The sequence below is a fragment of the Fistularia commersonii genome, chromosome 1, assembly GCF_037954325.1.
Source record: "Fistularia commersonii isolate RoL2024-O1a breed Wild chromosome 1, RoL_Fcom_v1.0, whole genome shotgun sequence".
Lineage (NCBI taxonomy): Eukaryota > Metazoa > Chordata > Actinopteri > Syngnathiformes > Fistulariidae > Fistularia > Fistularia commersonii.
The window spans coordinates 1,429,095-1,447,404 of record NC_141284.1 but is presented as its reverse complement, the minus strand read 5'-3'; the positions used below and the strand labels follow the sequence as shown (position 1 = coordinate 1,447,404).

General features: G+C 47.4%; 1 pseudogene across 1 annotated transcript; it reads right to left on the bottom strand.

Annotated features, from left to right (window-relative positions):
* Positions 1 to 1,849: 1,849 nt before the first annotated feature.
* On the bottom strand, positions 1,850 to 16,528 carry LOC147237015 (uncharacterized; annotated as a pseudogene). Its single transcript, XR_015108996.1, has 6 exons — positions 16,380 to 16,528; positions 10,454 to 11,161; positions 10,224 to 10,364; positions 8,940 to 9,106; positions 8,762 to 8,859; positions 1,850 to 8,008 (listed from the first exon to the last, which is right to left on the bottom strand). The product of XR_015108996.1 is annotated as an uncharacterized LOC147237015 (transcript).
* Between the last annotated feature and the right edge of the window lie 1,782 nt (positions 16,529 to 18,310).

Below are 18,310 nucleotides of genomic sequence, written 5' to 3'. Positions count from 1 at the left end.
ATTCAGCTGTAGGAACGAGAAGTACCCACAGAAAGAAGGGTTTAGAGAAATTAAATTTGAAGTTTTAAAGGTTAGAATTATTGGATATATTTGAACATGTGGCGGCACGGTAATGCACTGGTTCGTGTTTCCACCTCAACAGCAAGAAGGTGTCTGGATTCTCTGTGTGGAGTTTCCATGTTCACCCCGTGTCTGCGTGGGTTCCTCCGGGTTCTTCCACCGTCCAAAAACATGCAGAAGGTTCACTGGAGACCCTAAATTGTCCAGATGTTCGAACGAGAGGGAGAACGTTTGTATGCCTCTGTCTGTGGCCCTGTGATGGATCCAGGTGGAACCCCTCCTCTCGGCTGCAGGAAAAGCAGTTTGGACCTTCCGTCGTCCTCCATTTGAGGGGTTTCGACTTTACGTCCTGCGAGCCGTAACTTTTTTTTTTGTTCCGCGGCATTAGTTTGTGAGAGGCGGCGTGGCTCGGGTCCTGGCTTACCCTCTTTGGGTGGCGTGTGCTTTGTTTACCTCCGTTCTCATTGGTAGGCTTGTTTTTGTCATTTTTCATGCTATGATAATGCTCTATTTGGTTCAAGTTCTCTTTCTAGCAATATACGATTTATTTTACGCGAGTGACCAAGGCTATTGTGGTTCCGACTTGCGTCAAAAATCCCCTCCGTATGGAGCTTTCACACCTTAAACACTGGAATATATTCACCCACACACTCACGCACAAACAGCTGCAGAGTTTGCGAGATGCTAACTAGGCCAACTGGTCAAACCGGGGGTTCGGTGCACTTCAACGTGCAGGAATCGATCCGTCTTCCCATTCTGAGTCATATGAATGAATGAAATGAGAATATATAGATATCGGGGTCGTGGACAACGAAGACTTTGTGTTTAGACAGGCTGACATATTTGTTGAATCAGCTCTTGAGAAAACTGTTGACGTTGATGTCAGAGACGAGCGCGAGTCACCTACGTTTAGTTCATCTTGATGTAAATGCCTTTTGAACGTATGCTGCACTCACACACAATCGGCCGATCTGCCGTCGCACGAAATAAAACCCACAGTGCACGGAACCGCTATTAATCGGGAAACCATGCTAATTTGGTAACAGTTTCACTTTAAATTGGATCGGTTTCTAGAAGCACGCACCGAAACGTTTCAAGCGTTGCAATTCTGTACGGCGTCCGCGATCAGGAAGTAGAAATACTAAGTCACGGTATCGGTAAGATGGAGCCGTGGGCTGTAATTGGATTCGATAGCTTAAAAGAAATACAATCAATCTTTGTTCCAAATTAGTATTCTGAGCAGGCGGGGGAGTCTCGGTCATTAGTGCGCCGAAACCGGGGCTGTGAGGAGCATCTCCCGCCTGTGAGCCAATAACGGCATCCGCTAGCGGCGAACAAAATAATCACCAGCACACACACCGCCCATCGATATCATCTGCATGTTTATTCATCTGCCAGAAAACACACACACGGTCTCAGTGTTCCAGTCACCCATTCAGTCAGTCAGTCAGAGGTGTGTTGGCAACAGAGTTCAGAGGCACTGGAAGTGTGCGAAGGTCCTTTTCCAGAGTGTGCAGAGTGCTCTGCAGAGGAGCTGCTGAGGAGGTTGGGGGTCCCCGACCCGAAAGGGGGTGGGGTGGGTGGATGAGGGTCCCGAATTCTCTCATACACGACGGACAGTTGACCAGGATACATGGGCTTTACTATGAAGCTAGCGTGATCTGTAAGGTGCCTTCAGACCAGTCGTCAGGTCGTGCTTCCAGATTCACGATTGTCACCTCGGCTCGACGGCGTTTTATCACGTTTTTTTCGCAAAAGTATCATGGAAATGGAAAAGCTAAAAAAAAAAAAAAAAAGACCCCGCGTTTTAAAAAGATCTGCGTTTTAAATGATGGGACGATCACGCGTGCAAAGTAGCGATTTTGTAATCGGAATAAAACCGTCTTGAATGAATGCGCATCGTACCTTTTTCCAATGTAGAATTACAGGGTCACATTTGCATTATTGCAGATTTAGAAACACAACCAGGCCATAAACAGACCGGCGGTATCGGCTTTCTTTGCGCGACAGCCTTTATATTATTGTTTTCCCGACCTGGCATTGCCCATCTACCTTGGTCTTTGTCCGTCCAACACTGCGACACATGGATAAACACACAGTAACGAGATAATACACATCCTGCTCTTCTTGTAAACAGTACATCACAAACTTATTGAGAGGCGAACGATAACAAGGGTGGCAAACCCGTCACTTCAGCAAGACATTGTATAGTAGTATCGTTTTTCATTATGAACATCAGTGTCTATTTTTATGAAATAATCAGTGCAAGATTCTGTCCCAATGCCCTTTTGTGACGCTCCTACCTCGGGGAAAAAAACTATAACGAACGAGCGCTCGACGGTAGGAGCGTCTCGCCAGCGTCCGACGAAATCCCACAGAAAACAGTCGGCGCCGCGCGGTGCATCACGCGACATCCCTCTTTCATTTACAAAGGTAGCGCGAGGGAACGCTCAACTCGTGATGGATCAGGCAGCAGCCGTGGTCGATTACAGTGAAATCAGTAATTATATTATCGCTACCAACTGTTGCAGTCTCGCTTAAAGCAAAAAAAAAACAAATCCTCGGGTATTCAAACCATTCCCTCGTTCCCGAGGGCAACCTTTGTGTTTATTAATGCAATCAAAACCCATTGAGTTTAACGGGGCGTGAGTGAAAGAGTGCATTAAGTAACATGTTTAGCTTAACGGGCCGTTGTAAGACGAGGAGAAGCAAAATCATCCTCGTGACATTGTTAGTCTTGCTTTATCTCGATCCTATTATTGCGATGAAATCAGCAATGTTTTCGCACGGACAAATCCCGGGGGAATCGACCCAGAAGATGTTCTCGCTTTGAACGCAACTGTTGTGTCATCATTTCAAATGGTTACGTCACACTAGATTTTTATCAACAGTGATAGGACGCTACGGTAGCTTGTTAGCTAGCGACGCTATCGCGGCAAAAAAGCACGATAATTACATCACAATGCCATCATCCGCGCAGGTTTTGGGATCCTCTTAACGTGTTAGAATTTAAAAAACAACGTCCGTATTTATTTATAAATTCGCAGTTCAACGGGTTTTGATTTATCAATAATAAATCATTTTGTTCTTAAATTGATTTTCTAACACTGGATGCTTAAAAAGAAAAAATCAAACAGGGCACTCGGGGGCAATAAACCCCCTGTCTGTGTTAATATTTCCTGAGAAATTAATATAAATGTCTAGATCTGCCCCTTTTAACGTAATTAGCTCCACCGCGGCCGCTCGTTACTCTCTTCAAGCACATTCTATGAAGATTGTCACAGTAGTTTTGTCCCATATTACTGCAATCTGACTGACAGAACAGACCGGCAGACGTAGCCGACGCGCTAACGCCCGTTTTCAGAGGTAATGGATAGATTTCACGAGCCCCCTTTTCAAAGTCATGCACACGGAGAAAAACAGTCTTTGGTGCTGCACATCCACGGAGATGAACGAGAGAAAATAAACAGGAATTTTAACGTAAACATACCGAATGTGTTTGTTTATATGCTAAAGTTTTCTACATAAATGGTGAGAACGGTCATCCATGCTAAGCCCGTCGACTATACATTGGGTTTTATCTACCAGTGTCCCCTCAAAGAAAACCCTAGGAAAAGATCTGAGCCCTCCTCTCTGTCCACAATGAAAATATAGACTTCTTATAGAGAATATAGAGAAACAATCTTTTATTCTAAGTTAAATTGGACACCGAGCTCTCGCCACTTGTTCAGCAAAAGCCGGTTCCAGAGGCCTCAAGTAGATAACGATTGATTTGAAAAGGTCACGAGCTCTAATCTCCAATTTTAGATCCCGATTATCGCCTTGTTTGTTCTTTCCCTTTGCCGTTTAGCGTCTCGAGTATTAATCCAGGCGCCCGTCAACATAATTGGAGGTTATGCTACCCGCGCTTTCATGTTAGCCGAGTTGTTGTTTCTAGGATGAGATGGCGTGCTATTAACAGCCCGCCCTGCTATATAAAGTGAAGAACTCGACTGGCCAAGAACTCTGTTGTTCTTGTTGCTGCTGTCGTCCCCGAAAAAAACCAAACCGGCTTATCGGAAAGCCGTGTGTTTTCTGTTCCGTTTGCCTGATCCCCCGGTCCTGGTGGCGTCCAACCGTGCTTACGCTCCGGAGACGAGCAAATAAAAGTTGCCAACAGCTGCCGCCGTCCTCAACAAGCTAAATCCGCTGACGTTTCATGCCACCTCCTCAGATCTATCTAATTGAATTATGATGCGGGACTGTGTCTGCACGCCTGTTGTGGTGCAAGTAGAGAAGCATTTTTACAAGAAGGACGTAGATCTGGTCACAGCTGGAGGCTGGTTGTGCAGTTTTGTAGATCGGACTATTTTAACATCCCCACCGGTGCGGCGGTTAGCGCTTCTAAGATCCCCGGTTGGATTCATTTTTGTGAGGAGTCTCCGTGGTCTCCCCGTTTCTGCGTGGGGGTTCCTCAGGGTTCTCCAAACACAAGCAGGAACTTCATTGCAGACCCTAAATTATCCAGATATGTGAATGAATGGTGTTTTGTCTCTAAATGTGGCCCCGAGATCGAACCAGGGTGAACCCCGCCTCTCGCCCAATGACAACCAATGGCAAGGATAAGCTACATAGCTAATGAATGAATGAATGAATGAATGAGTGTATTGATGTCACATATGAGACAAAAACTTTTGGAAAATACTTGTGTGAATGGTTGTGTGTCTATATGATGTTTGAATGAGGTACCCAATACTTGTATGCCCAAATATGAGGTGCATGACGTGTGTGTTATGTGACCACATGCTATCACCGTAGCCGTGTTTGCTTGCCAATCGCTCCTCCCAGTGAAACTGTGTCCCCGCTATTCCTGTACGCTCTCCCGCGAAAAGGCCGACCCTTTATCTCGACCGGACTAACCCGGTCAAATAAAAGCTTTAAAGAAAATAATCTCAGAATTTAATACCCGAGAGACGCAGGCTTCGGGTTCTCAGCGATCAAAAAATCGTGAAAACTACTCCTGTTTTTGTAGCGCCCGCCGATCTGCACGTAACACAGACACATCCCAGTTCTTGACAGAAATATGCAAGAAATGAATTATTTGAGACATTCTGAATAATTGACACCCCCTCCCTTGTTGTTCTAAACCCCCACAAGCTGTGTGCATGTAAACATGCATCGGGGCGCCCAAAGTAATCCAAGTCCGCCTGCCTATATTCACTTGTTTATCCTTCATTTAGAATAACGATGTGGTAAAACTTGTAAAACAAAAGTTTTCCAGAAGTACAAGTAGGTGACTCCGCCATCAGCTCAGTTCCTAGCAGGAACTAGAAATAAAAAAAAAAAAAGATGCCAATTATATAAGAGATCTCTATGGGACTGATCAACGCTGAAACAGCTGAGGCTGAAAACATACAAGTAAAAATAGTCTCCTTTCCATATTTATATTTACATATTTTTATATCCCCCAGGCTAATCTGTGTTTGGGTTATCGTTTTTTGGCATAATTTAGACTTTCTTGTTTCCCTTTATTTGTCCCTTTATTTTTCCAGTTGAACCGTGTTCCTTCGGTCGACCAGAGGAACAGAGTTCGACTGGAAACTCGAAAATAAATCCAATCCTTACGTGGAACATCCGGTAACAGCCGTCCTGAAGTCGCTAACCCGCTAGCAATGTCCCGTTGAGTGTCGTTTGCAACAAATCCCATAGTTAACGTTCACCCCGGGTTGGTTTTGGAGAGGTTTCCTCGTGCGTAAGATGAAATCCACATGTTGTTCACTTTGCACAAGAATAGGTGATGATTATTTACACTATAGGCTAACCAATGTCCGATAGTATACATTTATATTCCGCTTTTCTAAATTTACATCTATAATGTCTCAGAGTATCTACGTAGCATCTGTGAATTGAATATAGGACGATAAAGGACGCAGGATATAGAAAACCCCAGTGCTGTGTTTCCGGATTCAGATAGCTAATGCTAACTCGTGTAGCTCAGCGTCTACGGAGCCTTCGGCCGGGCGTTTCTGTCACACGATGCCGGCTGTGTTTTGCAAGAGATAGGATGAAGGGTATTCGGTCCAAAATAAGCCCGATTCTCCTGTGTGGCTCGAAATGCAGGTAATAACAGTTATGGCAGATTCACACCGAGAGTCGAGAGGCGTAACTTTAACTTCTACGTTGCCTCAAGCAATGAGTAGTCGCTTTTGCTCCGTAGGAACTTTTTGTTCCTCCGGCCTTTCTTGGTGGGTTCAGACAGCGGAGGAACTTCTCCGAGGCAGGGCCTTTTTACGGTTGCATAGGAGCTCATAGGTGCTTGCTACTAGATACTTCTTGCTGAGCAACCTTTTCCAAAAACTGTCCTGGTCTCTGTTTTCTTGGGCCAAATAAACAGAGTAGCCAGACATGGAGCAAAGAGGAGGTCCTCTGGCCCGCTACACCACAAAGGGCTGCCCAGGGCTCACAGAGGAACATTTTGGCCAGAATAAGAGTTAGCTAACATAGCGAAGCAGTGCAGGGAGAAGATAAAAACACTTAAACCCATCTGATAGTCCATTGTTATCATTCCCACCACGCAGAACATCAGCACTATGGTAGCCTCACTCTCCACCTTCTCCATGTCATCATCTTCTTCAGTGGTTTGTTGTCGAATGTAGCACTTAAGGTGCACATCACAACCGTCCCTACGGAAAGGTTCCCCCGTGGGAGGGTAGTTCCTGGAGCAAAACTCGACTTGGACAGTGCTTAGAAGTTTTCCTAATGTTTTAACGCTATCTTCATTTCCCTGCCTCTGAACTTCAACATGCAGTTTTTGCAAGTAGTGCTCTTTTCACACAAGTAGCTTTGTAGGCCAGTTGGGAGCTGGTCTGGAACCCGTTCCTGGTGAAATCCGCTGTAACTGATTCAGCGCAGCCAACAAAATAGGGGTTACCAAGTAAACGGCAAGAAATGGAGGACTAATGATCAGCTGAAAAACACTGTGGACGAGACCGGCGCCGGTATGTACGATTTTCTGCATCTTTGAAAAGTACTCCTCTGCCTTTAGCTCTGACATGGACTTCACCCAAGGGGCAGATGTTTCTAGTGGCTGCTCGAGGGAACCGCCCTTCTTCCCGATGTACGCCAACGCTTGAGCGACGAGAAGGTTACGTCTTGGGTTTGGACCGACGGGACCATTCAAACAACACGGATCACAAACAAGTGATCGGACCATCTGAGGGTTTGGCCTCCATACAGTTTGGCCGGGAGCAACACCTTCTGAGAGGTGGTGCGGTGGCTCTCCAGCCCTCGAAGTTCACGTCAACTCCGAACTGACACTAGCCTCGGAGCAAAAACTAGCAAGAGGTTTGCTTTGATGGAAAGGCGGTGTCAGAGGTCAAACCCTCATGGCCTCATCCGTCCTCCTCCGACTTCCTTAAGAAGTTCAAGACTCCCTTGCAATTCATCTGCCTCCTGAGACCACAGATGTGATCTCACTCACTTTTTTTAAATTCTACATCGTTAAAATCTGCTCCCGAACATGAAACCAAAGGAAGGCAGATCCAAACATTGTGCGGATCTCGTGTCACAAATAAGGACGGCAGAGTCGAATCCATATATCAAATGAATTGCAACGAGATCTGGACGGTAATCCCCTCACTGAAAATAGCCGGCAAAAGCATTTGCTTTCCTTCACTTTGGTCTTGTGCATTCTCCCCACCCCGCTCTGTCAACACTACCTCCTCTTCTCGCCCTCCCCCTTCCCTCCCCCGGGATGTCCTCTAGCTGTAGCCCAAGTTCTCCATCTCGTTGCGGTATCTTAACTCCGACACCTTAGCCTTGTGCTGCTTGCTCTCCAGGTGCTGCCTGAAGTCCGTTTCCTGTTCGGCGCCGCAGTTGCACATGGAGCAGTAGTACTGTCCGCTGGGGGTCACGCACATGGCCAGGTCCCTGGGGATCCGCTGCCTCGGCCTGGGGTTGTAGTAGGGCCCTGAGGGGGAGCAGAAGTTACGATGATACCAGGAGTGATGACGGGAAAGCGCGGCGACAAACGGGCAACTTGAGCTTCTTTTGGAAGGACGCTTGGAAGAAGCGTCCAGCTTGAGTTTGTTGAAGGACAACAGGACAATCCACCGAAGCAGAAGAGGACCACGACATGGACAACAAAGGTTCTGGCTCCAACAGCGTTCATGACAATAATAACCGTGAAAAACCCTGTTAGCTGTTCGCTAACTCCAGACTTATTTTGGTCCAAAACGTTGATGTTTCCTTCTGTGCTGTAGCAGCCAGGACCTCCTGGTCCCTCCATGCCTGACGACCTCTGTCCATTTTGGCACAAGGAAACAGCTGAGCAGTAACCATGGTAGTTTTTAAGATATGGCGCGCCGCAGTTGACAAGAAGTATCTAGTAGCGGACATGGCTTATGAGTCCCGCCAAGCACCTACGTCATACGAGTTCCTGTATAACCATAAAACAACCCTGCTGCTGAGTCCAGGTTCTAGGACCCGCAGGTCCTCGGCTCCTGTGGTGTCCCGATGCACCATTAAACTACCTTGTTCCTGAAAAGTTTCTTGGAACTGCAGAAAGTGCCTACAGCGTGAAAGGGGCGCTGTCAATTTATTGACAGGAAACGGTCCAAACTGAAGATCTAGAGCTAAAGACTCTGCAACTGAGATTCAGCAGAAAAGGCAAAGAGAGGATTTAGGTTCAAAGCTCTGCTGATCGGCATCTTCTGTGTCCTACCTGGCATGGAGGGAGGAAGCTGCGGGCTTCTGCGATTCTTCACCAGCTTGTACTCGTCCTTCCTGGTTCTCCTCGGGTTTGCGTCGCCGCCGCCGTCCCTGGAATCAGACGCGATGCGGGTCACGACCCCTCCGGCTTCATTTTGGAGGACGCCGGGCGAAGAGTGCGTGTCGCCTACGTGTTACTGGTGTTCTGCTGGGCCTCGGCGAGCCGTAGCTTCTTGGCGTGGTTCTTGCCCTGGTAGTGAGCCTGCGCCACCGACAGCGAGCTGAAGGAGGCGTCGCACAGCTTGCAGTAGTCGTTCTCCGTGGCCAGGATGACCCGCGTCGCTCCCTTGTACAGCGCCTGGGGACGCAGAGCAGCGGTGACCAGGACGCCGATTCCAGGATCTGCTAGAAACTGATAAATGAGCTACTGATAAAGGTGAGTACGTTCATATCTCTTGCGCTCTTGTTAAAACAGACTGTAAAAACATCTGTGCGCAGTGATTTCGTTTGTCGCCCCCCCCAGCTGTTTCGGGCTGGATTTTCTGATCGATTTAAAAACTGTGAGCGCAGAATATTTTTGGACAAATATTTATAAAGACGGCAAGAAAATACTTGTCAAGTCAACGGATGGTCGCAAGGGGGCGCAGCCAGGGTTCAAGCTAAGGAACAGAGGTTTGCTATGAATGAATGAATAAATGCTGATTTCATTTTTGGACCAGCAAGCGAAAAAAAAAATTCATTTGTATTATCATTATTTGCTGCTACTTTTCCACACGCTTTGAACACTGTGGCTAAAACGACGATGCGGCTAATTTATGCCTTTTTTTGGGGCTGATGAGCTTCACGCCACCAAAACATTGAGCTTTGTCACGTCAGACCGATAAATGAGCGGGAAATTCTGAGTCCGTTCAATTCCGACGCCGAAGAAGACGACTTTAACGGTTTTAATGCGCAGGAGGAAGACCTGAGATAGCATCAGCTGGAGGAGGACAAAGAAAATGGATGGATGGACTTTTCCTTTTCTTATTTATTATTAATCCTTTTCAGGCGCTGTTCGGAAAAGTTTCCTGTTCGGAAAAGGGCATGTCCAGTTAGTATTTAAAAAATGTTTCTGCGGTTTGTGGACAAGTGCGTCCTATATTTTTACACATATTTATGTAGTTATTTTTAACCGGAGCTCCTCCTATTCTTGTAGGCTCAATAGTCCGGAAATGTGGGGTCTCCAGTGAACCTCCTTGTTCCACGACGGTGTGAGGAACCCTTACTTTCCCTTTAATTCTCCTTCGACACACACGCCATGTTTTTATCCGAGCATTGTTGCGGAGTGAGTGAAAGCAGTGACGGCGCGGCGCCACGCCAGCGCCTCAGACGGATATAACCTCCATCAGCAGATTGTCAGCTCCGCCGCCCACGCGCCTCAAAAAGCCGCATCCATCACCCGTCGCGTAGGCGCCGGGCGCGCCTTCCCGTCTGACCTGTCTCCCGCCGTCGCCGTCGTTGGATCCCGAGCCGAGGCCCGGCTGGCCCCCGGCCTCCAGGGCCTCGGGGATCCTGATGGCCGGAGGCTGCTGGCTGCCGGCGTAGAAGTTTCTCAGCTTCTTGCTGTGGTTCTTCCCCTGGACGCAAAGGAATACGGCGTAAATGAACACGCGTCAATCGGGTCGAACCGCATTCGGAGGGATTGCGTCGTCTCCCCGGATCTAACCTGGTAGTGAGCCTGCGCCTGCTGGGCGGAGTTGAGGGTCACGTTGCAGAGCTTGCAGTAGAGCGGTCTGCAGAGCTCCTCCAGGCCCAGCGGGTCCTCCCGCTCCTCCCTGCCCAGCAGGGAGCTCTCGTCGGGCGGCTGCTCGGTGGCCGGCGCCGCCTGAGCCGGGAGGGGGCCGGGGACGTTTACGGGGCCGGGCGGCGGGGCGGGGATGAGGGGCGGCCTCGGGGGGAGATGCGACGGCTCCGGGCTCGGCGGGAGCGAGAACCTCCCGGCTCCCGGCGCCACCACGGGCGGCGGCACCAGCGCGTGAGCCGGGTTCAGAGGCGGCGGCCCCAGCGGTTGAGCCAGCTCCAGGGACGGAGGCACCATCGCCGGCGCGTGGTCCAGCGGCGGGGGGCCGACGCCGCGCGCCATCGGCGGGGGTCCCAGCGGCTGAGCCGGGACCAGAGGGGGGGGGACCAAGCTGTGAGCGAGGGGGGGGGGGCCGTAAGGCGTGAGCCGCCGAGATGGGAGGGGGTCCGATGGTTTGGGCGGGGGGCAAAGCGGGGGGGCCCATGGCCTGAGCGGGGGAGATGGGCGGCGGCCCCAGAGGCTGCGCTGGCACCATCGGAGGGGGGCCAAGCTGGTGCAGAGAATCCATGTGTTGGAAAGGCTGCTGCGGGTGGCTGAAGAGGCTGAGCGGAGGCTTCAGCATGGTCTCCGGACCTGCAGAGAGACAGCAGGGTGACACAGCGTCCATTTTCCACGAAGGCTAGGGTTTTTCTGGGACCGATGAGCGGAGGATAGCGGAGGATAGCGGAGGATAGCGGTGGGTAGCGGTGGATAGCGGTGGATAGCGGTGGCTGCGAATGAAAGGCCAGGAGGGTCACCGAATCCCGAGGGGTCTTGTGCGGTTTGGGAAAACGGGGTGAGTTTTGCCGACGGCTTCCCATCGGCGAGGCCTCGGCCCGACAGAGAGCGTCTGCACGGACGCAGAGGATCCGGCTGATCCTTCTGAGATCCGTCAAACGCTGTGCGGTGACGTGAAGCGGCTCGCCGTCAGCGGGAGGTTCAGACGCCGTTTTTCTGTTAGTGCGTAATCAAACTGTCACAGAGGAAACTCGATGCTCTTTGAAACTCGCATTGGTTTGAGCCTCAAGGCGGTGGTTGTGTGTGTGTGTGTGTGTGTGTGTGTGTGTGTAAAGAAGACGGGCGCATGGGAACACATTCTCACACAGAGGCGCTTCACACTCCAGTGGGCATCTGAGAGATTAGGATTAGCCCGCAGCACTGCAGTCATGCACACGGGACACACACACACACACACACACACACCGAAATCATCAAGCTTCTCCGATCAGAAGAGATCTGAAGCCTGAAGTTGTTTGGCTGATTTGTGTGTTGTGGAAAAAACAAACAAACAAAATATGATTGGCAGAAAGGTACCGTTAAAGTTAATCTGTGTGTGTGTGTGTGTGTGTGTGTGTGTGTGTGTGTGTGTGTGTGTGTGTGTGTGTGTGTGTGTGTGTGTGTGTGTGTGTTGGAAGCCATAAATTGTGGGGTCAGTAATAGGCCAGCAGCTGTGTCAAAAGCGGCGGCGCTTGCAGCTTTCATCTGGAGTCCAATCGCACACCCGCCGGCTCTGATTCACGAACCCCAAAATAACACGCCGCCGTGTTTGTGTTTCCGAGCGCCGCTCCACGGCCGTCCGTCTCGACGCCCGTCTGTCACCTCCCCTCGCTGATCTCAGGACAAAGGTATGCCGGCGGAGGCCTTCACCTTATCGCCGCGGGCCGGGGCTCGGTTTCTGCCCGGGTCGCGTCGGCCAGACGGCGTTAAAGTGACGATCCTTTATTCGCGGGAACGTCCTCGGCGCGGGAAACGCGGCAGTGATTCATTTGTGATGAACGCCGAATCTGCATTTGTATCCGTATCTGTATTTTATAACGGAGAGAGCCTAGTTCAATGTGGGTGACCTTCTGCCTCGACCGCTCTGAGTTCATCACAGTAGTGCTAACCGTTACACGCTAATATCAGATTCGGGAATTCTAGAAGTTTTGCTGTGGTTTAGTGCAATTAGACAAACAAAAATAGGTGTTGCAAAGGAGCAAGCGGTGCAAAAAGCACTGACGTGCTCTAGCAAGCTTTAATATCCATTAAAGAAGAAGCAGCGGTGGACGCTGCAGCAGGAGATCGAGCCGCGCCCCCTGGGAACCGGGAGGAGTGAAGACGTCAATTACAATTAGCTTGATGGAACTAATGCGCCATAAGACAAATTATTTTAACCCCGTTTTGTTCTAAAAACAAAAAAAAAGGGGGAACATTTTCAGAAAGAACGGTTTGTTTCGCGTCTTTTTTCAAATGTATTCTGCACGTCATGAGAGACTTCCTGTTTGCATGACAGTCGATTTGAACCATATTGATAAAAAACACACGTACATTCACGCTGTCTGATAACAAGCCTGACTTGAAAGTGCTTGTTTTGTGACGAATATGAAAAGGTTTCTTAGGTTTCTCTCTCTCCTATTGTCAAATTTGTCACCTCCTCGGTGCTGAACGCACAATACTATTAAGGCCATCCACAAATAGATTTAGCGGCGCAGCGGCAGCCTCCAGGGACCTTCCGTTCCCAAAACTCACTGTATCATCATTTATGAACGTAAAGGACAGCTGACCCTTGGAACTGGAAATGGCCCGGTAAGCGGTTCAGGGGTCCCGCTGCGCAGATGAAAAATAGACTGTGCAGAAAAAGACCGAGGTTATTGCCGGTAACGAATTTCTGCTCCCCTCCCATGTTCGTACGCTTCGTATCTACGTAAAACTGTTTACATCGTGAACCTCTGCTGAAAACAAGGCCGGGTTCTGATACCGAATTATTAATGACCCACTATCTAATCTAATGCTATCACACACATCTGAACCACTGCTGCACTGATGCCTTCGATTCCTCAAGATAGAACTACAAATATGGCCGCCACATCAACATGTATTGATTACGATTCAACTGCGATATTTAACTCTTAACATTGTTTCTTCCGCCTTGCAGCCAGAAGGTCCCTGGTTGGATTTCGTGTCTGCATGGGGTTCCTCAGGGTTCTCCAGGGTTCCACCAACCGTCCAACCATACAGAGACCTCACATCGTCCAGATGTTTGAATGTGAAGGTGAATGGTTGTATGGATTCATCCAGATTTTTTTTAGAATCATGATTAAATGAGTTGTTAAGATTGGAAACATTTTCTTTTAACATTGCTTTGAAATTCCGTAAATGCGTCTAAAATAGAATTTTCTTGACCGGTTATTTCCCAGCAGGAGGGCCGATCCTGGCTCAGCCGCGTCCGTCATGAATATTCCCATCAGCTTTATACATTTTAAATGCTTTCATGCTCTACTTTAACGTCAAAAGGTAATCAATTTTACTTCACGGCGATTTAATACACTAAAAGTGTTTTTTTTTTGTGTGTATTTTAGAGAACTTTAAATTGCTACGGTACAACATCAAATTATTTTTTAAATGTAAATACTGCCTGGCCACAGCCAATCACCTGCCTCCATCTAACCGACAGCCAATCACCTGCCTGGAATCCAACCAGAGACCTTCTCCATGAGGTGGAAGCGCTAACCGCTGCGCAGCTATCACAGCCATTCCCTCGCCGGTGTTATGTTTATTTTGTTGTCGTTTCCTTTCCAATGATGAAAACGCACCGAACCCCCGGCCCGTTACACCGACGGCCTCCGCTGAGAACCTCTAAATAGGCCAAGTGTTCATTTTCCCCAGAGTTCCTCGCCGTGTCACATCAATTATGGAGCGATGAGGAGCACATGCCTGGTGCACTCATTCCATCTGCTCCTGCGGCCGCCGAGCCACGGCTTCTGCACCCACGGGGCCGCCGCCGCCGCCGCCGCCACCGCCACCGCCTCGCAGGAGACACCCAGTGAGTGGCATTTCTATGTGAGGATCCTCAACAACACACCAGCGATGGACTGGGAATTATCTTCTTGAAGAAGTAAATCTCTTGTCTTTCACTAGAAGGTCCACTTTTGATGACAATGTGGTGGGTTTGTATATATTTAGATCAGGAGGTAAAATAGTTAGAAAAAAGAAAATTTAAATACATTTTTAAAATATTAAAAAAATTGTATATATATATATATATATCTTGATCAAGAAGTAAAATAGTTCAAAAAAGAACATTTAAATACATTTAAAAATATTAAAAAATAATATATATATAGATCAAGAAGTAAACTAGTTAGAAAAAATAAATTTTAAATACATTTTAAAAGTCTCAATATAGTATATATTAAAAAATAATAGATATATAGATATATATCTAGATCAAGAAGTAAAATAGAAAAAAAGAAAATCTAAATACATTTTAAAAATATCTAACTATAGTATATATTAAAAAAATAACATATTTATTACTTCTATAAATTACTTCTTTACTTCTATATCTAGATTTATATCTATATATAAATCTAGATATAGAAGTAAAGTAGTTAGAAAAAAGAACATTTAAATACATTTTAAAAATATCTAAATATATATATATATATATATATATATATATATATATATATCAAGAAGTAAAATAGTTAGAAAAATAAAGCAAATTTTGAATAAACAAATATTTCAATATAGTATATATTAGAAAAAATAATGATAAGAAGAAAAAGTGGTAGAAAGAGACAGAGGTGCAGTCGACCAGATCGGTGGATGTGTGTTAATTATTCAAATTCAAACGGGGGACACAAATTCTTATTTGTTCCCTGGGGGAATATTCATTATAAACATATTCAAAAGTTAGAGTACATCATAAAACTATTGCTATTTCTTTCAACCAGTCCTTTTTTTGTATATTTATGATCATAAAGCCGTCAAATTCTATATTTGGGGTTGCGTTCACACCCCGGCCTGCTTTCTGTGCTGACTAATGTCTTCCGTTACATTGCTTCGCTTATTTTATTTGAATGCAATAATATCTATTTTTTATATAGATTTCATATCAAATGAGCTGTATGAAGGGGGGGGGGCTAAATATTTCCTTCGCATTAATTACTGAAAAATAGGAAGCATGCGGAATGACGTCCTTGAAACTGAAATGGAAATTTGGGAGATCTCCTTTTTGGAGAAAGCTAGCATTAGCCTAGCCCCTAGCCATAGGCTAACTATCTCACGATGCACCTCCTGCCTGCCGTCGTTTACCTTCCCCAGTGCACGATGGTGACCTCATATCTTCTCATTTTGCTGGTAATTGCATTTCTGCTCTTAGCGTGTAACTGTAAGCGCTACCGATATGAGCGATAATAGACCATCCATCAATCTACCCCGGCCGGTCGAGGCAGAAGGCCACTCGCACCGAGCCGGGATCAGAATACCAAAACTTTACTCGTCCACGAGGGGCGATTGGCGGGTGTTGGGTTTCTGTGGATCGTCTCAAAGATCTGACCCTCCCTGTGCTGCAGGGCGACTTCCGACAAGCGTCGATGGAATCCGGTCAATGTCGAATCCAATCTGCACCGGGGATCCGGGAGAAGGGGGACCTTCTGGGTCTCCTCTCCACATGTCACCATCAGCTGTGTGGTCTTGGAGGAGGAGAGGGGGGTGAGAAGCACCGGAGAGGCGGGAGGATGAGGAGGCTATTTCTCCTCTTGTCATTCTCGACAAGCTGCCTCAGATTACAAGCATGAAGAGCCTTGATGGAACATGATCTACACGGAGCTGCAGATGAATCTCCCTATTGCACAAAAAAAAAAAAACACACCAGATTTTGGCGTGGCAGCAGCGTTAAGTGCAGATTCCAGCCCGGCCCATCCCCTGTAGATGACATCCAGGTGATGCATCCAGCCCCCGGTTCCAACATCCACCAGCACCCCCGGTGCACATCACTCTCCCCGGTCAGATCCCGCTCCATCCCCGCACCCCTGACAGCCCCACTCACCTGGCAACCGGGGGAGATAATGGCTGCTGTCGCCGTAGCCCACGGGAGGAGAGGTGAAATTCCTGCAGAAATCCGCGCCCTGGTAGTAAGCTGCGTCCCCGCTCCTCAGCTGCAGCGCCATCGCTGCGGTCGCATCCCCCCCGCCGACAACTTGCGTCTCCCCCCGCAAGAAGAGCCGGGCGGCCGGGCTGGGCGACGGGCCGGCCTCGGGGTGCACCGGAGGAGGGGGTGGAGGAGGAGCAGGGGGGTCCGCGGAGGAGGAGGGACGGACGCGCACGGTGACAAACGCACCGCGGCGCGAACGTTACATCCGGACACACGCCGGTGTGACCGGTGGGAGATTTTATATTTATTGTTGTTTTTTAAACGACGCAGAAGTGCAGACCGCCCGCACCCCTTCCTCTCACCTCCCCCCCCGCCTTTCCATCGCGATGGTACGGTCCGTTTCCGATGCCGCCGCTGCGTGGCGTGAACCGCAACTCGTCACGCCTCGACCACCTGCGGGAAGTTCCCACGCAACACCTCACCTGGACACACCGTGGAATAAGTGCGTGCAAACACTTTATCTACTAATTTTTTCTTTTTTTATTTATTTTTTTCTCGTGTCATTGTGGTACGTAAAGGGTTGTACCAGGGGCGTGTGTTGCTATTGTTGCTGCAGGATCGCGGGGTATAAAAATGGAAAGAATATGTAAATAAGGGATACGATTAAAAGATGCACGATGTGTGCAACGTAATGGAAAATATAAAAAGAAATAAAATGGGAATGGTTACAGAAAATACAGGTGAACAGTAGGTCACTACGTGGGTGGTAAGAATTAAATGACCATGAGTAAGATGTCTTGGATAATATACGTAAATATAATGTCAATAATCAGAATCAGAATACTTTATTGGTCTCCAAGAGGGAAATTATTTTTTGTTGAAAGCAGCTCTTGCTCACAGAGTAAAGTAGAGGAGAATATACATAGAACTTTATTTGAAAAATAAAGAATAAAATAGCAAACAATAAAAATAAAGTTTCAAAAAATGGTGACGATCAGAAGAAATAAATAAAAATGAAGTCAAAGGTGTTTAAAAATATATGTAATGTATATGCATGTGTATTACAAGTACATGTATATGATTACATTTAGTATTTATGTGTATAAATCAGGGTCATTCAGGGTAAAGATAATACTTTATTGATCCTCATGGGGGAAATTCCTTTGTCACATCAGCACAACAATGACAATATCAATAAATATGAGTATAAATAGAAATAAAAGAGATGCCGCCAGATTTATCCATTTACCGTAATTTCCGGATTATTTAGCGAGCGCATCTGAATATAAGACACACCGGCTAAAACTAACAAAATGTGTACATATAAAGGCCACGTTTGTCTATAAGTCGCAGGTGTCCAAACATTTCTTTTAAACTTTCAAATTATTCCATGTCGGAATTGAACGGCCTCAGAATTTCATCGGTCCTACGTGAGGAGGCTAAATGTTTTGGTGGCGTGACGCTCGTTAGCCCCAAAAATTAGCCGCATGAAAAAAAAAGTTGCGGCTTATAGTCCAGAAATGACGCCATTTATTTATCCATTTATTTGTCCAAATCTAGAAGCTCTAGACTAAATAGCATGATTTAGTGGCACGCTCAAAGCGTTTCTACGTCGAGTGCTATCAGAGGGGAGAAACACGTGGGGGATCCCACCGATATGTCGATGAATCCGATAACATGACGTTATTGGAAGTTCTCACGGCCAAACGGTACCGTCACCCTGACGGCGGAGGAGACAAAACACACAACTCCAGGGTTTGAGCGTCACGCAGCACCGGGCAGCTTTTCATTGAAATGAATCCAAGGTCCGCCTACGACACTATCCAGTTGTATTACATCCACATGAAATCCATACTATTCTTGTGTTTCGTAGAGTGTAAGGCCCC